A 22022-nucleotide genomic window follows, 5' to 3' on the forward strand; every position below is an offset into this window, starting at 1 on the left:
TTTCATCAAGAGGCTCTGTAGTTCTTCTTCGCTTTCTGTCATAAGGGTGATTTCATCAGCATCTCTGAGGTTATTGATATTTCTCCCGGCAATCTTGATTCCAGCTTGTGCTTCATCCAGCCCAGCATTTCTCATGATGTACTCTGCATATAAGTTAAATAAGCAGGGTGACAATATACAGCCTTGATGTACTCCTTTCCCGAGTTGGAACCAGTCTGTTGTTCCATGTCCATTTCTAACTGTTGCTTCTTGACCTGCATACAGATTTCTCAAGAGGCAGGTCAGGTTGTCTGGTATTCCTGTCTCTTTCAGAATTTTCCACAGTTTGTTGTGATCCACACAGTCAAAGGCTTTGGCATAGTCAATAAGCAGAAATAGATATTTTTCTGGAACTCTCTTGCTTATTTGATGATCCAGAGGATGTTGGCAATTTGATCTCTGGTTCCTCTGCCTTTTCTAAAACCAGCTTGAACATCTGGAAGTTCACAGTTCACATATTGTTGCAGCCTGCCTTGGAGAATTTTGAGCATTACTTTACTAGCATGTGAGATGAGTGCAATTGTGTGGTAGTTTGAACATTTTTGGCATTGTCTTTCTTTGGAATTGGAATGAAAATTGACGTTTTCCAGTCTTGTGTCCACTGCTGAGTTTTCCAAATTTGCTGACATATTGAGTGCAGCACTTTCACAGCATCATCTTTTAAGATTTCAAATAGCTGGACTGGAATTCCATCGCCTCCACTAGCTTTGATCGTAGTGCTTCTTCCTAAGGCCCACTTGACTTCACATTCCAGGATGTCTGGCTCTAGGTGAGTGATCACACCACTGTGGTTATATGGTTCATGAAGATCATTTTTGAATAGTTCTTCTGTGTATTCTTTCTTTGGGATTGGAATGAAAACTGACCTTTTCCAGTCCTGTGGCCACTGCTGAGTTTTCCAGATTTGCTGGCATATCGAGTGCAGCACTTTCACAGCATCATCTTTCAGGATTTGAAATAGCTCAACTGGTATTCCATCACCTCCACTAGCTTTCTTCGTAGTGATGCTTTCTAAGGCCCACTTGACTTCACGTTCCAGGATGTCTGGCTCTAGGTGAGTGATCACACCGTCGTGATTATCTGGGTCATGAAGATCTTTTTTGTACAGTTCTTCTGTGTATTCTTGCCACCTCTTCTTAATATCTTCTGCTTCTGTTAGGTCCATACCATTTCTGTCCTTTATCGAGCCCATCTTTGCATGAAATGTTCCCTTGGTATCTCTAATTTTCTTGAAGAGATCTCTAGTCTTTCCCAATCTGTTGTTTTCCTCTATTTCTTTGCATTGGTCGCTGAGGAAGGCTTTCTTGTCTCTCTTTGCTATTCTTTGGAACTCTGCATTCAGATGGGAATATCTTTCCTTTTCTCCTTTGCTTTTCGTTTCTTTTCTTTTCACAGCTATTTGTAAGCCCTTCTAAGACAGCCATTTTGCTTTTTTGCATTTCTTTTCCATGGGGATGGTCTTGATCCCTGTCTCCTGTACAATTTCATGAACCTCTGTCCATAGTTCATCAGGCACTCTGTCTATAAGATCTAATCCCTTAAATCTATTTGTCACTTCCACTGTATAATCATAAGGGATCTGATTTAGGTCATACCTGAATGGTCTAGTGGTTTTTCCTACACTCTTCAATTTCAGTCTGAATTTGGCAATTAGGAGTTCATGATCTGAGCCACAGTCCACGCCTGGTCTTTTTTTTGCTGACTGTATAGAGCTTCTCCATCTTTGGCTGCAAAGAGTATAATCAATCTGATTTCGATGTTGACCATCTGGTGATGTCCGTGTGTAGAGTCTTCTCTTGCGTTGTTGGAAGAGGGTGTTTGGAATAACCAGTGCATTCTCTCGGCAAAACTCTTGTTAGTCTTTGCCTTGCTTCATTCTGTACTCCAAGGCCAAATTTGCCTGTTACTCCAGGTGTTTCTAGACTTCCTTCTTTTGCATTCCAGTCCCCTATAATGAAAAGGACATCTTTTCTGGGTATTTGTTCTAGATGCCCTCAAGGAAAACACTGATGCCCTCCTGAGGACTCTTACCTGTGTCTTGAGCTTCTTTCTTCTTCTAAGCCCACGTTTTTAGTCACTCCTTCTGGTAGAAAAAATCACTTCTGTCCTTTACGTGGATTCAAGCTTCCACCAGCAGGTGAGCAGAGTAGGTCCAGGCTTCCTCCCATCATAACAGGCTGTATTTCTGCTTGTGTCTTGTGTCTTTCTTGCTATAGCTTCTCCTAAGACTACAGCAAAGTATCCTTCCCAGCAGTCTTTCTGGGCTAGCATAGCCATGAACACTTTTGCATATTCTCTTCCAGGGGCAAAAGACCGACCTAAGTGCAAACTGCCTAGCTGCTTGTACCGAACTGTTTGGTTTTATAGGTTATAACTGCTCCTGGTATAGAATGTCAAATAGTTCTGTTACCAAATCAGATTCAGCTGCTTACTGCTCAAAAATTAATACAAGGAGGGGAATGCGCATTGCAGGAAAATTCTTTAAGGAAAGGAGTTATATTGAAGGTAATTCTGTTTTATATCTCTCACTCTATAGCTCTAGAGAACTGAGTTTGGGCCAGATAGTTCAGCCTAGGTTCACAACTTTTGACCCAAAATGGTCATCTTATAAATACCAATAGGAAAGTATATTCTTAATCTTAACTTTTAGAAAGTTTATTTTTATTAACTGTATTTCATTGTTTGTACTTTTACTACATTATCATTCATATTCAATAATACTTTTAGAGCATGGCATCCTTTTTCTTTTCTTTTTTAACATATCAAAACCCAATGTTATTTGTAGCTGTGATAGGAGTATCATCTTATTTTATTTATTTTATATCATGCCTCATTCCAAATAGTATACGGGCTTCTAGCTTCTTCTAAGGATGCAGAAATCTGGAAAGCAAGCAGCTCCCACTTTAACAACTGGAAAAAGTCAGCTTACCTACAAAATCATACCTTATCTTCTGTTTCTCAGAGCACTTAAGGCACAGGGCGACCAAGGGTCTGAAACTTAAGGAAATACAGGGACTTCCAAGGAGTAATGATGGGTCATGAGCCAGAGTTTACTTGTGAGAGAAGAAAAAGAAGCTGCCATAGAATTAGTTTAAGCGATTTCAGCTAAAATTTTTAACAAATTTCTAAATGTTGGGTATTGCCTAGCATGAGAATGGAGAATCTCTGGGAGTCACAGATACAGGATGAGTTCTCACTTACCCATGGACCTCACTGTGGACTCACAAGGAATATTCAGGGAAGAGCAGGAGACCGAGGAAAGCTCCTTTGTTTTTTATTTCTGAACATCCTCTAGCTCTTCACATGGATGTATCATCTTAACACTTGTTTCAACTTAAATGGAACCTCTTCAGAGAGGCCATCCATGGCTGTGTTATATAAAACACCTTTCCTATTACTTCTTTATTATATGTCATGTTGATTTCTCCCTCAATGATAAACAGGAAAATTATTTTCCTTCCTGTGTTTGTTTATCCTGTTTCTCCATACCAAAATGTAAACTCCAAGACAGCATGGGCCATGTATTTCCTGTCATGTATGATTAAGTTGGTAGTTTTTCAGAGGAAGATAAAGAATCCGCCTGCAATGCAGGAGACCCAGGTTTGATCCCTGGGTTGTGAAGGTCCCCTGGAGAAGGGAATGGCTACCCACTCACTCCAGTTTTCTTGCCTGGAGAACTCCATGGACAGAGGAGCCTGGCAGGTGGCATTCCACGAAAGAGTCAGACATATCTGAGCAACTAACACTGCTACTACTACTATAGAGGAAGATTTGATATTATTCTTTTCTCTTTTTTACTTTATACTTTGAAAATGTCAAACATACATGAAAATGGGGAACAGTGTAATTATTCTTTACACCCATACCCAGCTTCAATATAGTTGATGTATGGCTAGTCTTACTTTTGGGCTTCCCTGGTAGCTCAGACAGTAAAGATCTGCCTGCAATGTGGGAGACCTGAGTTCCATCTGGGTTGGGAAGATCCCCTGGAGGAGGGCATGGCAAGCCACTCCAGTATTCTTGCCTGGAGGATCCCCAAGGACAGAGGGGCCTGGCAGGCTACAGTCCGTGGGGTCACAAAGAGCCAGACACGACAGAGCAACTAAGCACAGCACAGTCTTACTTTATCAATATCACTTTCCCTTCCTTCCAAGTGAAAAATTTTAAGGCCAATTCCAGATGCATTATTTCACCTATAAATATATCAATACATGATGTTAGAGATAAGAACACTTTCTTTGACATAACCACGGTACCATTTTAACACCTAAAGAATTAAAAACATTTTCTTAATTTCATTTAGTTGTCTATAATTAATAGCTGGTTTGTTCAAATAAAGATCAAAGTCCACCACTGCATTTGGGTGACATGTAATTGTTTCCCTTCCTCTGTTGTTTTTTTAACTGGTATTCATTTGTCAAAAAAAACCTGATCATCTGTTTTATAGACTTTTCTATGTATTGGGTATGACTGGCTGCATCTTTTTTATTCCATGTATTTTTAAAAATGGAAACATAATTCATGTATCATTAAATTTACGTTTTCGGGGTATATAATTGAGTTTTAGTATATTCACACAGTTGTATAACTGTCAACATTATCTAATTGCAAAACTTTTTAAAACCCCAAACTGGGGAGTTCCCTGGTGTTCTATTGGATTTGGCGCTTTCCCTACTGTGTCCTGGGTTCATTCCCTGAGAGCTGAGATCCTGCAAGCCACATGTCCTGTGACAAAACAAACAGACTCAAATAGCAATCACTGTCCATCACCCCTCCCCCCAGTCTTGGGAACCACTAGTCTAATTTCTGCCTCCATATTGCGTATTTTGGACATTTGTATGAAAGAAATCATACAATATGTGGTTCTTTGTGACGGACTTCTTTCGCTCAACATAAATTTTCAAGATTTATTTATGTTGTAGCATGTGTCAGTAATCATCCCTTGTTATGGCTGGATAATAATTAATAATTAATTTAAAATACATTTCAAAATAAAACAACAGTTTCATTGTGTTGTAATTCTTTAATAACTGTCAAGCCATTCATTCACTTATTCATTTATTTATTTAATAAATATGTATTGAACACTTACTCTGTACCAAGTATTATGCTAAGTGCTGAGGACATAGTGGTAATAAAGACAAGCAGGGTCTCCTTTCCTCTTAGGAAGTAAATGATAACTCAGATCCAAGCAGAAAGTGAAAATGGGATCACCAGAATATCCCATTCACAACCATTCTGGACAAATAGGTGTATGTACATTGCAATGGTATCATTAGGACATGTCCTGGCTCACAGTGAGTTCTTAGGAGAAGTAGAAAGCATTTCCAAGTAGTTTCCTGTGTTCTTCTCCTTTCTCTTGGTCACTTGGTACTTCATTTCTCCAAGAATTCCAGAGTAGGCTTTCAGTACCTTTGGTAGGCCCTTTTCACGTTTCCCACCTTTTCTATTTATTGTCTTCCTCCCCATTTCCTCCAAGAAAAGCATGATGGCATGTTTCCTTATTTAATCAGTTCATTTCTTGAATGTGGAGGGCAGGGTAGGATGTAGGAATACATTAAGAAAGCCACCAAGGGGGTGGTACAATTTGGGAGACTCTGGGGCTTCCCTTACTCATCAATGTCTGTCATATTTAAACATTCTTGCTTCAGAAAGGTATGTACTCTGGCTGAAATGTAAATACCCCTGGGGAAATCATATTTTTGAGTCTTATACATCCTTTCTATATTGGGGTGAATGAGTTTATTTAATTCTTTTTAGAGAATGGGTTTGGGGTAGGAAAGAGAAAAATTGTGGGCAGTAGATAACTGAAATTATTTGGGGAGAAGGTAGAGAAGCGAGGTGAAGGTTACCACCATTACAAAAGAGAAACAAGTCAGTTTTTCAAGCTGAATTGAATTGACTTTACTTTCAAACTGTATTGCTAAGTTCCTGTAAAATGTTCTCTAAACATGACACAAAAATTAAAATTACCCTGATAGGTACTCAAATTTCACTGAATGTAACACTTGGGATTATATGTAACACTAGGATTATATGAACATATCTGGACTTCCTCTGTACATATTCAGGGCCTCTTATGTATTCCTTCCTGCAAATCCTTTTCCATCTCTGTCTTAAGGGTGAGAATTCCCTGCGTTCTGAATACAGACTAGTAAAGTCAGTGGACCTAAAATCAAAATTTAAGAACATGAAAAGATTTTGGAATGATCAAAGAAGCATTAAAATTTAGAGATAGATACTTGTTAGAATATGATACACTAAGATATACTGTGCCCTTCTGTGTCAATTCTTGCCTCATACACATGAACCTAGATGTTTCTCTACCAGTATTCTCATTGTCCTCAACAGCATAGGTCAGGTTTTAGTCATTCATTTCATTTCAGTAGGATGGTTATAATCATTTTTTTCTCAATTTCAACTGATTAATTTCAATGATAGATTTTTATACTCATATTAAACAATAAAGTTTTTAATATGAAAGAAATGCCTCAACAAACCCAGTGTTTAAATGAATGGCAGTTGTGTGAAATTGTGTGTGATACCATCCCGTATAAAATATGTGGACATAACAATTACAGACCATCTGTTAAACTGGCATCTTGCTTGTACAGGAATGAAATTTCAATTAAGTTTTATTATCAGGAAGTGTAAATGACAGATCCCATACGAAAGTCCAAAGCCAGTAAACTGTCTAAATAAAGAGTGGGATGTCATACAGTTAATGAGTTGGATCAGGTTCCCTGATTACGGACTTTGTAAATAATGTGTTTGTTCACTAGGTCTTAAAAATGAGTGCTGTTGATAAGTGTGGCAGTTGTTTTTAAAGAGATGCCCATATGGAAGGTAAATTAGAATGGCTGCGCAACACAGTCCAGAGTCGTCTGGTTAATGTTGATTCACCACTTCAGCTGGAGAGACTGAAATTAAATCATGCATTTGATAAATGGATGATATGAAAGGAGAGGAACACAAATCATATCTCAGCAGCCTCTAATAAATTCTGATTTGCTGGGAGTCATGTATCCATTGCCTGAAGACCGGTTCACAGCTCTCAGGAACTGATGTCATGATCTAACAGTGGTTTGATTGTGGTTGAATCATCCCAGGAGGGCTAACATCTGACACTGTCAGCAAGTCTCAGGACCAGGGTCTGAATTATGAATGGGAGAACAAATGGGCTTGTGATTTTTAGCAGTGAAATGTGTCTCAGCACTCAACGAACAAGGTCCTCATTTCCTAATCTGTCACTGTTATTCATGTCTTTTATTGATGAAGACAGTCAAGAAAAAAGAAATCACACCAAAATTGTACTTGTTCAAGTAGTAACTTGGAGAGTTGTCAAAAGAAGTCTAATTTTCATTCCCATAAAATAAGCTAAAAATAATCTCAAGCCATTTCTCTTCCATGCTCTTCTGAAAAACATATAATTAAGTAGAGTTGTAATTCATCATAGAAGCCATAACCCACAGCTGCAGACCCTTGGAAAGTTATCTGAACTCTTCCCAGACTTTTGCTGAGTAATGTCTGTGTGATTCAGCAGCCAGACTCCTGCCCTGGACAGGACTTGCCAGAGGCATCTGCAGCCTAGGTGACCTGTCCCCTCCGGGCCCAGGTTCTTCCACATTCCAGGTTCCGGAATGGATATCCTGTCCCAGAAAGTAAAGTCTCTAGTGACTCTTACTGTTAATCTGCTCTTCTAACTCTTAATGGAGAGTGTTTTTTTCTTTCCCTTTTTGGTACTGCCTTTTGAAAGAGAATGGGCACATGACAAGAGCAAGGAAAGTAAGCTTTTTACTTGGATGGAGGCTAAGTGTACATTTTTTTGGTGGTAAGGCAGAGAAAGTTGTATGCTATATACATGTCACTGAGGCCGTGACTAGCATTGGGGTGTACCAGGAGGCAAGTATCAAGACTGCAGGTGAGTTTTGACTAATTTTTAAGATTTTTTTTTTTATGGTGATGTACTTTACAAAGAGTGAAATACACATATGTTAAGTTCAGTCATTTTTAACAAATGTCCATGTAATTCACAACCTTATCAATATATAGAACACTTCTATCACACTAGCAAATTTCCTTGTTCCCTTTTCCAATCAGTCCCTCTGCGGCAACCCACCCCTTCCATGCAACCACTGACCTGATTTTGACCAACACAGATTCATTTTTCCTATTGCAGATGACATACAAATGAAATTGTACAATTTGTGTTCTTTTGTGTGAGGCCTCATGAAAAAGGCACTCCTTCCGTGAGAGAGTTTGAAGGGTTAATCCATACTGCATGTAGCACATATCAACCATTCACCTATTTCTATGGATGAGAAGTGTATTCTGCTGCATAAAAATAAACCAACAGAGAGCTTATCTATTTTTCTATTAATGGACTTGCTGCTTCTAGTTTGGAACTATTATGCGTATAGAAGCTATGAATATTTTCGTTTAAAATTCTTGTGGATGTTTTACTCCTGTTGGCTTAATATCCAGGAGTGGGATTACTGGGTTATGGGATAGATGTATATTTAACTTTCTAAGAAGTTTTCAGTGTTCAGTTATTGTACCATTTTGTGCTGTGCTGTGCTTAGTCACTCAGGTGTGTCTGACTCTTTGCAATCCCATATGGACTGTAGCCCCCCAGGCTCCTCTATCCATGGGGATTCTCTAGGCAAGAATACTGGAGTGGGTTGCCATGCCCTCCCCCTCCAGGGGACCTTCCCAACCCAGGGATCAACCCAGGTCTCCTGCATTGCAAGTGGATTCGTTACCATCTGTGCCACCAGGAAAGCCCAAGAATACTGGAGTGGGTAGTCTATCGCTTTTCCAGAGGACTTTCCTGACCCAGGAATCGAACCGGAGTCTTCTGTATTGCTGGAGAAGGGAATGGCAGCCCAGGCCCATTCTGGCCTGAAGAATCCCATGGACAGAGGACCCTGGCAGTCTGTGGGCTCACAAAGAGTCAGACATGACTGAACAACTAAAACTACTACTACTTCTGCATTGCAGGCAGATTCTTTACCAGCTGAGCTACCAGGGAAGCCCAGATATACATTCGACATAGAATACTAGAGTGGATAGCTGTTATCTTCTCCAGGGGACCTTCCCAACACAGAGATAGAACCCAGGTCTCCTGCATTGCAGGTGGATTCTTTACTGTCTGAGCCACCAAGGAAGCCCAATACTGGAGTGGGTAGCCTATCCCTTCTCCAGGAGATCTTCCCAACCCAGGAATTGAGCCAGGGTCTCCTGTATTGCAGGAAGATTCTTTACCAGCTGAGCTACCAGGGAAGCCATTTTACATCCATGCAATTTCTCCATATCCTCAACATTTGATGTTATTTTTATTTTAGTCTCTCTAGTAAGTAGGTAGATACTGAGTTACTTTCAATGCACTAAACAACAGCAACAGCCCAAGAGGGCTAAGGTCTAGAAACTGGAAATAAAGAACCTAGATTTGAAGTTTGTACCAGCTCTTTAGGAGTCAAGGCCTTGAAGGTCACAGCTGTGCAACAGTAAGACTTGGTTCATGAGAAGAGGTCTAGAGTTTCTATCCACATCTAAGTCAGATGCCCAGAAGTCATCTCATACCTCCTTCCCTCATTTCCTCCTCCTGGCATCTCTCTGGACGCCAAGTCCTGTTAACTCTTCCTCCTTCATGTCTCCCTCCTCAATTTCCAGTTTCCATGACGGTCCAAGCCGTCATGCTTTATTTTGGTTTTCTCATCACCTGGCCTACTTACTGGGAGTGATGCTTCTAAAATGCATGTCTCCTCCTGACACTTCCCTGTTTAAACTCTATCCATAGTTCCACATTTCCTATAAGATTAGAACAGAAATGTAATAACAGTTCATGAGGTACTGGGCACTGTATTTTTATTCTGTTATTATTTTTACATTGCTTTGGTAACTCTTTAAAACAAGGATTCATATTATCCCTAAATAGACATGGTGAAACTAATGCTAATAGAATGTAAACATCTCTCCAGAGCATCAAATCCATAATAGGAATCCAGAGCCAGAGACGGTGACCCATGTGGCATGATGCAATAAAACTTCCAGGCAGGGAGTTCTGCTTCTGAAAGGCTGGTTAAGGAGTTCTGTGGGCTCACCCCCCTACCTCAGGGAAAAGAGTAACACTGGTGAACATTATTTTTTTAAAACATCGAGTCATTGAAAGCCTCTGAAAACTTTCCTAAGAGCACGTGTGCATGCTCAGTTGCTTTAGTCATGTCCGACTCTGTGCAACCCTGTGGACTATAGCCTGCCATGCTCCTCTGCCCATGGAATTCTCCAGGCAAGAATACTGAAGTGGGTTGTCATGCCCTCCTCCAGGGGATCTTCCCAACCCAGGGATCCAACTGGCGTCTCCTGGATCTCCTACCTTGCAGGAGGATTCTTTACCCATTGAGCCACCTGGGAACAAGTAAAGAAACAAGTAAAGCAATGTTTATTCAAGGAAATCTACTAGCACTCAGTGAGAACAGCAAAAGGCTGTGGAATTTAAACAACAACCCATTTTTCCCTTCTCCCCCACCCCAACTCAGCTCAGTTTGATAGAATTTCCACTCCAAGTAGCTTGTGGCCAAAAAAACACATCTTCCCTCTTCCCTCAGCTTCCAATCAAGGATTACCAGCTGCTCAGAGAGGCAGGTGGTTGTCGTACATCATCTCCTCCAACTCCAAGATGAAGTGCTTAAATTCCTGGTGAGTGTGGTTGAGGGGTTGGGAGCTACCTTCCTCTACCCAATCCATACTCAGAGAATGGGACTCTACCATCAGTAGGTAGTGGTTTAGTCATTAAGTCATGTCCAACTCTTGAGACCCCATGGACTACAGCCTGCCAGGCTTCTCTATCCATGGGATTCTCCAGGCAAGAATACTGGAATGGGTTGCCATTTCCTTCTCCAGGGGGTCTTCCTGACCCAGGAATTAAACCCAGGTCTCCTGCATTGCAGGCAGGTTCTTTACCTACCAAGCTATGAGGGAAGACCCATCAGCAAGGCAGGCAGAAAATCCTGAGCGCCTGACAGCCTCACCTCGCCTTGATAATAAAGATTCTAAACCAGGAGGGGAGAGTCAAGCAGACCAGAGTGATCTCCGAGGCAGCATGCAGAATTATGGCTCAGATGATTTGTCTATGGGGAGAAGCAAGCGATATGAAGAGAACTCTAAAACTCTCCAAAAGAACTGACTTCGTTTACAGGTAGTTCAAACCTAAGGCTGGAGTTTAAAACATTTCCTCTTGATTAAGAGCAACAATCTAGACCAGGCCTGCTAGCTCAGCAGGGCTGGCATGAAATAAACTTGGCTTCAAAATCTTGGGATGGGTTGTGGAGGTTAGGGTGGCCAGAAAAACAGTGATTTAACCCCTCTCAAATCCCAAATTGCCAAAAGAACAGAGTCTGACTCCCCTGACTTAGCTAGCATCCTACGCCTTGCAGAACACAGCAGAAATCATTAGTAGGGCTGCATGCAATGGTGCAGGTGTTCTCTAGAGGACAATCAGAAAGAAAAAGGACAAGGGCATCCAACAAATTCTCTGAGGATCTAAGTTGGGAAGTGACCAGGTTAAGAAAGGAGGAACTCTTGGAAGGATGTCTTTGAGCATCTAGAGGGTGAATTGGAAGAAACAGTGATGGTAAGATATAACCAGTTTTTCTTTCTTCATTAAAAAATACTGATTATCTATTATATGCCATGCATTGGCTTGAAAACGTGAGTATAGAATAATACCCATTTCTGGTTTGAATTTATAGTTGTATGGCAAAGACCGTGTGTGATGTGCTGGAATTTCAGCTTTTGGCCAATTTGTCTCAAGAGCCGTTACTTTGCTTAGTGAAACTGATAGAGGTTTTTAAAGTTTCAGATAGAGGACATTGATAATTCTAGGTATCTTAACCCAAACTCACTTCTGAAAAATGCTAAAATTTTAGGACTGGAATATAAAAGTGTCATTAAAACCTGCATTTTATTTTTACTGCTTTTTATTCATTGTCAGGTTTTGCTAAGGAAATTTCCTTCCCCTCTTCTTTCTTTCTTTCTTTCTTTCCTTCTCTAACCCTTCCTCCCTCCCTCCTTTCCTTCCTTCCTTCCAATATTTCCCTGATATTTGGTAAAGAAAATCAGTATCATACAGCAGTCAGCTGCCCAGAAATCCTTCAAGCCTCCGAGGCAGAAAAGGAGAGTTGACACAGGCAGTGAATGAGACTGGGGACTTACTACTTGAATAACAGAGGGAAAAAGTCATTCCTAATCATGGTTGGTAAGGAGACTCAGGGGAACACCTGGGTTGAAAGCAGGTTATCACCAGGAATCTTCTCTGCCTTTCTTTCTGGACAGACAGGAGAATGTCTTTCCATAGCTGTTTGAGCCTACTGAAAGTTATAAAAGAGCCTGTGTGAAGAGAAATGTTCCATGTAGATGAAAACATCAACGAGCCTCAGTTCAGTTCAGTCGCTCAGTCATGTCCGACTCTTTGCTACCCCATGAACCACAGCATGCCAGGCCTCCCTGTCCATCAACCAACTCCCGGAGTTTACCCAAACTCATGTCCATCGAGTCAGTGATGCCATCCAGCCATCTCATCCTCTGTTGCCCTCTTCTCCTCCTGCCCTCAACCCTTTCCAGCATCAGGATCTTTTCCAATGAGTCAACTCTTCACATGAGGTGGGCAAAGTATTGGAGTTTCAGCTTCAACATCAGTCCTTTCAACGAACACCCAGGACTGATCTCCTTTACGATGGACTGGTTGGATCTCCTTGCAGTCCAAGGGACCCCCAAGAGTCTTCTCCAACACCACAGTTCAAAAGCATCAATTCTGCGGTGCTCAGCTTTCTTCACAGTCCAACTCTCACATCCATACATGACCACTGGAAAAATCATAGCCTTGACTAGACAGATCTTTGTTGGCAAAGTAATGTCTCTGCTTTTTAATGTGCTATCTAGGTTGTTCATAAGTTTCCTTCCAAGGAGTAAGCATCTTTTAATTTCATGGCTGCAGTCACCAACTGCAGTGATTTTGGAGCCCCCAAAAAATAAAGTCTGACACTGTTTGCACTGTTTCCCCATCTATTTCCCATGAAATGATGGGATCAGATGCTATGATCTTAGTTTTCTGAATGTTGAGCTTTAAGCCAACATTTTCACTCTCCTCTTTCACCTTCATCAAGAGGCTCTTTAGTTCCTCTTCACTTTCTGCCATAAGGGTGGTGTCATCTGCATATCTGAGGTTATTGATATTTCTCCCAGCAATCTTGATTCCAGCTTGTGCTTCATCCAGACCAGTGTTTCTCATGATGTACTCTGCATATAAGTTAAATAAGCAGGGTGACAATATACAGCCTTGACGTACTCCTTTTCCTATTTGGAACCAGTGTGTTGTACCATGTCCAGTTCTAACTGTTGCTTCCTGACCTGCATACAGGTTTCTCAAGAGACAGGTCAGGTGGTCTGGTATTCCCATCTCTTTCAGAATTTTCCACAGTTTATTGTGATCCACACAGTCAAAGGCTTTGGCATAGTCAATAAAGCAGAAATAGATGTTTTTCTGGAACTCTCTTGCTTTTCCAATGATCCAGCAGATGTTGGCAATTTGATCTCTGGTTCCTCTCCCTTTTCTAAAACCAGCTGAACATCTGGAAGCTCACGGTTCGTGTATCGCTGAAGCCTGGCTTGGAGAATTTTGAGCATTACTTTACTAGCGTGTGAGATGAGTGCAATTGTGTGGTAGTTTGAGCATTCTTTGGCATTGCCTTTCTTTGGGATTGGAATGAAAACTGACCTTTTCCAGTCCTGTGGCCACTGCTGAGTTCTCCAAATTTGCTGGCATATCGAGTGCAGCACTTTCACAGCATCATCTTTTAGGATTTGAAATAGCTCAACTGGAATTCCACCACCTCCACTAGCTTTCTTCATAGTGATGCTTTCTAAGGCCCACTTGACTTCACATTCCAGGATGTCTGGCTCTAGGTGAGTGATCACACCATTGTGGTTATCTGGTTCATGAAGATCTTTTGTGTATAGTTCTTCCGTGTATTCTTAGCACTTCTTATTAATATCTTCTGCTTCTGTTAGGTCCATACCATTTCTGTCCTTTATTGAGACCATCTTTGCATGAAATGTTCCCTTGGTATCTCTAATTTTCTTGAAGAGATCTCTAGTCTTTCCCATTCTGTTGTTTTCCTCTATTTCTTTGCACCAATAACTGAGGAAGGCTTTCTTATCTCTCCTTGCTATTCTTTGGAATTCTGCATTCAAATGGGAATATCTTTCCTTTTCTTCTTTGCTTTTCGCTTCTCTTCTTTTCACAGCTATTTGTAAGGCCTCCTCAGACAGCCATTTTGCTTTTTTTGTATTTCTTTTCCATGGGAATGGCCCTGACCCCTGTACAATAGGAAATCATAAATTAATTTTGGTGAACCATTTTGAAGAAAAATAATTTTAAATGGCAAGAAAGTGAGTGAGCATGAAATAGAAAATAGTATAATATATAACTGTGAATGGAGCTCTGAAGATTTTATTTTAATTAATATGTAATTGGATACAATTTAGAATGTAATGATTACTATAGGATTAGGTATTTTCTTTTCCATTCTGTATCGACTATGCAACCCAGTCTTGAACTGAAAGTGTAGATGGATTGTTTAGTCGATACTAAAAATTTGAACAAGTGTACCCAAATTGCACAGGATTTTACTGAAAAGTGCTACAGGATTGTAATCCTATAATTTTCTGCTTTTGTTCTATTGTGATGGATTTGAGGATGTTTGCCAATATCGTCAGAAAACACTTGTAATGGCATTGAGAGGGAGAGATTGTGCTCGAATGTGAGAGGGTGATTATGCTCGAATGTGAATGTGGCAGCTGCGGTGTGCTGGATCAGCAGGCTGCCCCAACACCTGGGCTGCAAGTGCAGCGGGGAGCCCTCATTCTGGAAGGATGCCCTGTGGCAGGGGTTCCACATCCCACTGCATGTTACAATCACCTGGGGAGCCTTTACAGCTATCAGTGCCTGGGTCTCACTCTGCACCAATTACTAGTGTCCTGGGGACCAGGCATGGCTCTTTTCTCAGATCTGTCTGGGTTATTACAATTTGCAGAAAGAGTTGAGAACCATTGTCCTTAGGAGAAGCAGGACAGCAAATAAATTGCCTGCAGAACTGACAGTGACAAAAGAACAGGGATGAGACTAGTGGAAAGGTGGGGGCAGAAAAAAAAAATCAATGCAAGGGAGGAGGACATGATGGGTTTCAGATTGAGAAGCTAAAGCATGCTCACATTTTGTCCAAAGTGGGAAAGAGAGCTGGAGTGTTACTTTTTCCAACAGTCTGATACACAACAAAAGAGCTGGGATATTGTTGGAATTCCTTGAGCATAGGGGATCCCTAAGAAGCTTCAAACTATTGTGGACAATGGTTCGTTCAGACAATGGTTCCTTGTTAATTTCAAAGACCAGGAACAAGTCCAAAAATAAGATTAGCTTTGAAGAACCAGGATATCTCCCCCAAGGTAACAATGGCTACCAGGCAGACAGATCATGTTCTTCTTGTAGGAGGCTGTGAGGAGACCAGTGGAGCCAAGTTCAGCAAGAAAACATTAGCAATAGGACAGATTCAGAGACTACCATCTTCAAAAGGCATTTATGAATTCAACCTGGCGTTCGAATTAAGGTTGCCAGGTAAACCACAGGACACCCAGATAAATGTGGACTGTACATAAACAATGAAGAACTTTTTAGAATTGCATGGGACTTATTTACACTAAAATTTATGCCTTTTAAAAAATATATATTTATTTATTTGGCTACATTGGGTCTTAGTTGCAACACGCAGTATCTCCATTGTGTCATGTGGGATCTTTCATTGCAGCACACCAGTTCTCTTGATGTGGCTGTGGGCTCAGTAGTCACGGCACACAGGCTCCAGAGTGTGTGGGCTTCACTAGTTGCGGCACTTGGGCTCTGTAGTTGTGGCATATGGGCTCAGTCACTCCACAGCATGTGGGATCTCAGTTCTCTGACCAGGGATCTAACTCGCAACCTGCATTGCACAGGGGGTTCTTATCCATTGGACCACCAGTTCAGTTCAGCCATTCAGTCATGTCCGACTCTTTGTGATCCCATGGACTGCAGCATGCCAGGCTCCCCTGTCTGTCACCAACTCCCAGAGGTTGCTCAGACTCATGTCCATCGAGTTGGTGATGCCATCCAATCACCTCATCCTCTGTCGTCCCCTTCTCCTCCTGCCTTCAATCTTTCTCAGCATCAGGGTCTTTTCCAGCGAGTCAGTTCTTTGCATCAGGTGGCCAAATTATTGGAGTTTCAACATCAATCCTTTCAATGAATATTCAGGACTGATTTCCTTTAGGATTGACTGGTTTGATCTCCTTGTGAAGTCCCCAAATTTATTGTTTACTTGAAATTCATACTTAACTGGGCATCCTCTACTTTTATTTGCTAAATCTGGCAACTCTTATTCCAAGTGACTTTGTAGTAATATTTTCTAAAATGCTAGTGTGGAAGGTGGGAAATGGCTGAGTAATGGAACCAGGACCACCTGGGCACTCAGATGAATGGAGCCAGCTGAGCACAGTGGTGGTCTGACGGGAAAGACAGACTGTCCATGTGGTACCGCTGGCAGTGATCACTGTGAACACAAGGTGCAGATGGTTTCCAGCCAAGACGCCAGAGTCTCTTCATAAGAAGTGCTCATAAAAGCAAGGTGCTCTGGTGTGCAGTACTGGAAGTTTCCTGGTTGGTAGTCAGTACATAGGACAGTCAACAGGCTGCAAGATCTGGTCCCAGGGGAATACCTAATGAGATCCAAGTAGACACCCAGAACTAGCAGGGCACTGAGTCCTAGACTAGCACCTACAAGTAAGGCTAAGAGGGAAGCTTGGTTAGTGCACCTGGGGTACCGCAACATCTGTTCAAACTAGCAGCAAGCAGCAAGCTGTACATACACACATATCCTTACCTATCTACCTATCTATATCCATCTGTCTATCTTCCTATCTGTGTATCTATCTATTATCACTATCTCCCTATCTATCTACCTATCCTCTATCTTTCTATCTTCTCTATCTATCATCTATTGTCTATCTATCTACTATCTATCATCTGTCTCTCTCTATCATCTATTATCTATCTAATAACAGGGTCGCAAAAGATTCAGGCATGACTGACTGAGTGACTAAACAATGACAACATCATCTATCTATCTTTGTATCATATATATATATAATCTGTCTATCAATTATCTATTTATCTACATATCTATCTTTTTAGAATATCACATTAGAAAACTGGCCAAATACTTCTTCTCTCAAACCAAAATTGCTTCTAGGGACAAAGTACATTGCTGAGCCTGCTAGTGAGGATAGCCTGGCTGCAGTCATCGGGGAGGGGATAATTGCAGAACCATGGGATGGAGACCCAGACCTAAGCTGGCAGGATCTCTATAGGGTTTGCAAGCATCTTCTCAAAGCAGACTGGATGATGACTTTGAAGGTTAGCTAAGTTAACGGCTTGATACAAAGGTAGACCGATCAATGTACTGATTGAAATTTTCTGCTCAACGAAATGTCTTGAAGAGAGTACGTGTCTCCCATCTAAGGTTAACCTTTGAAATGGAATATAATGATATTGATCATATTTGACATCATCAGCAACTTTTGATACCTTTAATCTCTGATTGGGAGAAGGCAATGGCACCCCACTCCAGTCCTCTTGCCTGGAAAATCCCATGGATGGAGGAGCCTGGTAGGCTGCAGTCCATGGGGTCGCTAAGAGTCAGACACGACTGAGCAACTTCACTTCCACTTTTCACTTTCATGCATTGGAGAAGGAAATGGCAATCCACTACCGTATTCTTGCCTGGAGAATCCCAGGAACGGCGAAGCCTGCTGGGCTGCCATCTGTGGGGTCGCACAGAGTTGGACACGACTGAGGTGACTTAGCAATCTCTGATTAGATGGTTAAACATAAGAAGTCCACTGGAAGTGTGTTCTAGAAGTGGATAAATTTGTTCTAAAGCAGTTCTTTAATAATGGCATGGTCCTGTCCTTTTAATAATTAATAAAAATTAAATGATGGTTTCTGAAGTTGAATGATGGATACACAACCACTTCTTGAGTAAAAGTATCAGGAAGACTAGGCATTATAAGGCAGATGGAAGGATGACTTGTAAGCAGAGCAAAGATGACCTAGAATTAGGTGAGAACTCTTGCGTTCCCTTTTCTTTCTCTCCCTTTAGAGCACACACCCGAAGACAAATCTACAGCGTATTTGTACCTCCTTTTATAATTGAAATACCAGGAAAGCAGATTCTGGCAACAACAGAAAACACCTTGCTATTTTATTGTGAGTATCCATCGCTGTATAAACCAATTTAATATGGTACCACAGTTGCCAAGCTGTCTAATCTCCAGATTTTCTCAGCATTTCCCATCTGCTCACACAATAGCCAGAAGATATTTCCTTCCTGGATGTAGAATAGTGCTTTAAAACTGCCTGAAGGAATCTACTAACCCAAGCTGTTTTAATAAGGTTAAGTATATAAAATATTCATCTCACAGGATATATGCCCATATGCCATCATATCATTAGGCACAAATATGAACAGTTGAGCATTCTGGTCACTAACGTCCATTTTTATGGCTAGAATACAAGGGACATGCATCAAGCTGTCTTATTTATCTCTGGCGGCATTTTTCATCTAGTGCACCGGGCTTTGTCCATGTTGTCATATTTTATTTGTCTATCCATCTTGTAAATGGTTGTTCCTTGTTGTCAAGCATTGCAGTGTATTTAGAGGCAGATGGTCCCCTGATTCTACATAATACCCCAAACCATCTCATTTGAGGCTCTCATATGTTCTTAAACACTCCTACTGAACACTGAAATTCTGTTCTGTCTTTATCGAGAGTCAGGAAGGAAGTTCCTGGAATAAGAAGACCACAAACTGTTGACTGGAAGCCTCCTTCCCACTATTTCTAGATCCAAAAGTTCTAGCCCTCCTACAGCTTGGCCAATAAAAAGAAAGGGGAAAGAGATACCTTGGGCTGTGGAAAGGACATATAGTAATTTTTCTCTTTTCTCCCTATTGAAAATTATCACTCAGATTTGGCACTTAATGGAGAGAGCATTGGAGAAAAGCATGGAAACCCACTTCAGTATTCTTGCCTGGAGAATACCATGGACAGAGGAGCCTGGTGGGCTACAGTCCATGGAGTCACAAAGAGTTGGACACAGCTGAAGCACTTTAGCATGCACATGTGCACGGAAAGAGAATAGGTGAATGGGTCATTAAGATTGCGTTTTCCCAGAGGCAGAGTTTTTAAGTCAGAATACATATCAGATACATGTATAATTCAACTGCTGCTGCTGCTGCTAAGTCACTTCAGTCGTGGCCGACTCTGTGCGACCCCATAGACGGCAGCCCACCAGGCTCCCCCGTCCCTGGGATTCTCCAGGCAAGAACACTGGAGTGGGTTGCCATTGCCTTCTCCGAATTCAACTGCAGATATTATTATATACTTGCTTACATACATGTCTATGTATATTTCTATTTATACATATATATGTCAAAGGATACCTACTTAATATTAAAAATAATTCTCTCTGGGTGGTGTAATTATAGGTGAATTTTACTTCATCCTGTTTGCTTTTTGGCAGTTTAAAATTTTTTTATCCAAGTGTATGTTTTACCTGTGTAATAATTTTACAAAAGTTAAAGCTGCTGCTGCTGCTGCTGCTAAGTCGCTTCAGTCGTGTCCAACTCTGTGCGACCCCATAGACGGCAGCCCACCAAGCTCCGCCGTCCCTGGGATTCTCCAGGCAAGAATACTGGAATGGGTTGCCGTTTCCTTCTCCAGTGCATGAAAGGGAAAAGTGAAAGTGAAGTCGCTCAGTCGTGTCCGACTCTTAGCGACCCCATGGACTGTGGCCTACCAGGCTCCTCCGTCCATGGGATTTTCCAGGCAAGAGTACTGGAGTGGGGTGCCATTGCCTTCTCCAAAGTTAAAGCAACCCCTTCTAAACTGAATGCAAGATATGTGTGAGTGTAAACGATGCATGTCTGTCACAATTACATAAGCCATGGGTATCCAAAGACGGCCTCGTGCCTGTCTCTCCCGTGGGTGTGCAGCTGAAGTGCTTGATGTGTCTGTCTTGCCCACGCTTCTCGCAGAGCCCTAACAAGCAATGAGGAAGGGGTGCTCTGGGGGTCAGACAGAGCCATCACAATCTTCCACTTTGATTTCCTGAGAAAATAGCAGTAGGCAGGAACATATATGCTATAAAAAAGAGAGTAGAAAGAAACCGATGTTTAGTAAGTGCCTCCTGATGGCCTGGCTGTGTGATGTGTGTGTTGCTTCCTTTTCCCTTCGTTATCTGGCATCATTCCTATTTTGCAGATATGGACACTGACCCAGAGTCTCTCATGGTTGGTGACTCACTAGCCTATGACCGAGCCTGGGGTTGGACTGGTCCTAAAAATTGCAGCTCTACCCACTTACCCTATTGCATTAGGCTTCCCAATTATGGAAAAGATAAGGCAGGCTGACGCGATACAGACGACCTGTCAGTCACTGTGACTACTGTCTCTCTAGTGCTTTCCTGTCATGATTTCTCTTGATGATGGGATGTAAAAGCCCTCCTAACTCTTTACAGGGTTCTATTTTCATTATCCTGTTAGCTTCAAACCCATCCAATTAATAAAATTATTTTGGACCTTTGACTGAAAACCCCATGGGTATTATTTTGCGATTTTAACTCACACCATGCAGGAGATGCAAGAGATGCAGGTTCAGGCCCTGGGTTGGGAAGATCCCCTGGAGAAGGAAATGGCAACCCACTCCAGTATTCTTGCCTGAAAAGTTCCAGGGACAGAGGAGCCTGGTGGGCTACAGTCCACGGGGTCGCAGAGTCGGATACAACTGAGCAACTGAGCACACAAACACAAAACTTACACCACAGTGACATTTGTTAACTAGCTTACTATTAGCGTGACAAGAACCATTTGAGAGAAGTCAAAACACCTTGACATGCGCTGGTCAGAATGGCTGCCATCAAAAAGTCTACAAACAATAAATGCTGGCGCGGGTGTGGAGAAAAGGGAACCCTCTTACACTGTTGGTGAGAATGAAAACTAGTACACCCACTATGGAGAAGAGTGTGGAGATTCCTTAAAAAACTGGAACTAGAGCTGCCACATGATACAGAAATCTCACTGCTGGGCAAACACACTGAGGAAACCAGAATTGAAAGAGACACGTGTATCCCAATGTTCATTGCAGCACTGCTTATAATAGCCAGGACATGGAAGCAACCTAGATATCCATCGGCAGACGAATGGATAAGAAAGTTGTGGTACATATACTCAATGGAATACTACTCAGCTATAAAAAAAAAGAACGCATTTGAGTCAGCTCTAATGAGGTGGATGAAACTGGAGCCTATTATACAAAGTGAAGTAAGTCAAAGAAAAACACCAATACAGTATATTAACGCATATATATGGAATTTAGTAAATCGGTAAAGATAACCCTGTATGCGAGACAGCAAAAGAGACATAGATGTATAGAACTGTATTTTGGACTCTATGGGAGAGGGCGAAGGTGGGATGATATGGGAGAATGGCACTGAAGCATGTAAATTGTCATATGTGAAACAGATCACCAGTCCAGGTTCAATGCATGATACAGGGTGCTCGGGGCTGGTGCACCAGGATGACCCAGAGGGATGGGATGGGGAGGGAGGTGGGAGGGGGGTCCTGGAAGGGGAACACGTGTACACCCATGGTGGATTCATGTCAATGTATGGCAAAATTAATACAATATTGTAAAGTAAGAAGTGGATAAATAAATAAATTTTTAAAAAATAAAAATAAAGAAAGATGGTAACTATGACCCTATATTCAAGACAGCAAAAGAGGCACAGATGTAAAGAACAGACTTTTGGACTCTGTGGGAGGAGGAGAGGGTGCAATGAT

General features: G+C 41.6%; 1 long non-coding RNA gene across 1 annotated transcript in view; it reads left to right on the top strand.

Annotated features, from left to right (window-relative positions):
- The window catches only part of LOC145538413 (uncharacterized), a 75971-nt gene extending 55203 nt beyond the window's left edge, over positions 1–20768 (top strand). Inside the window, exons 2-3 of the long non-coding RNA XR_014076838.1 lie at positions 18285–18391; positions 20446–20768. This is a non-coding gene — a long non-coding RNA (uncharacterized LOC145538413). The remainder of the gene's footprint in view (positions 1–18284; positions 18392–20445) is intronic.
- The last annotated feature ends 1254 nt before the right edge of the window (positions 20769–22022 follow it).

The sequence above is a fragment of the Giraffa tippelskirchi genome, chromosome 2 (assembly GCF_054371585.1).
Source record: "Giraffa tippelskirchi isolate mGirTip1 chromosome 2, T2T-mGirTip1v1.2.pri, whole genome shotgun sequence".
Classification (NCBI taxonomy): Eukaryota; Metazoa; Chordata; class Mammalia; order Artiodactyla; family Giraffidae; genus Giraffa; species Giraffa tippelskirchi.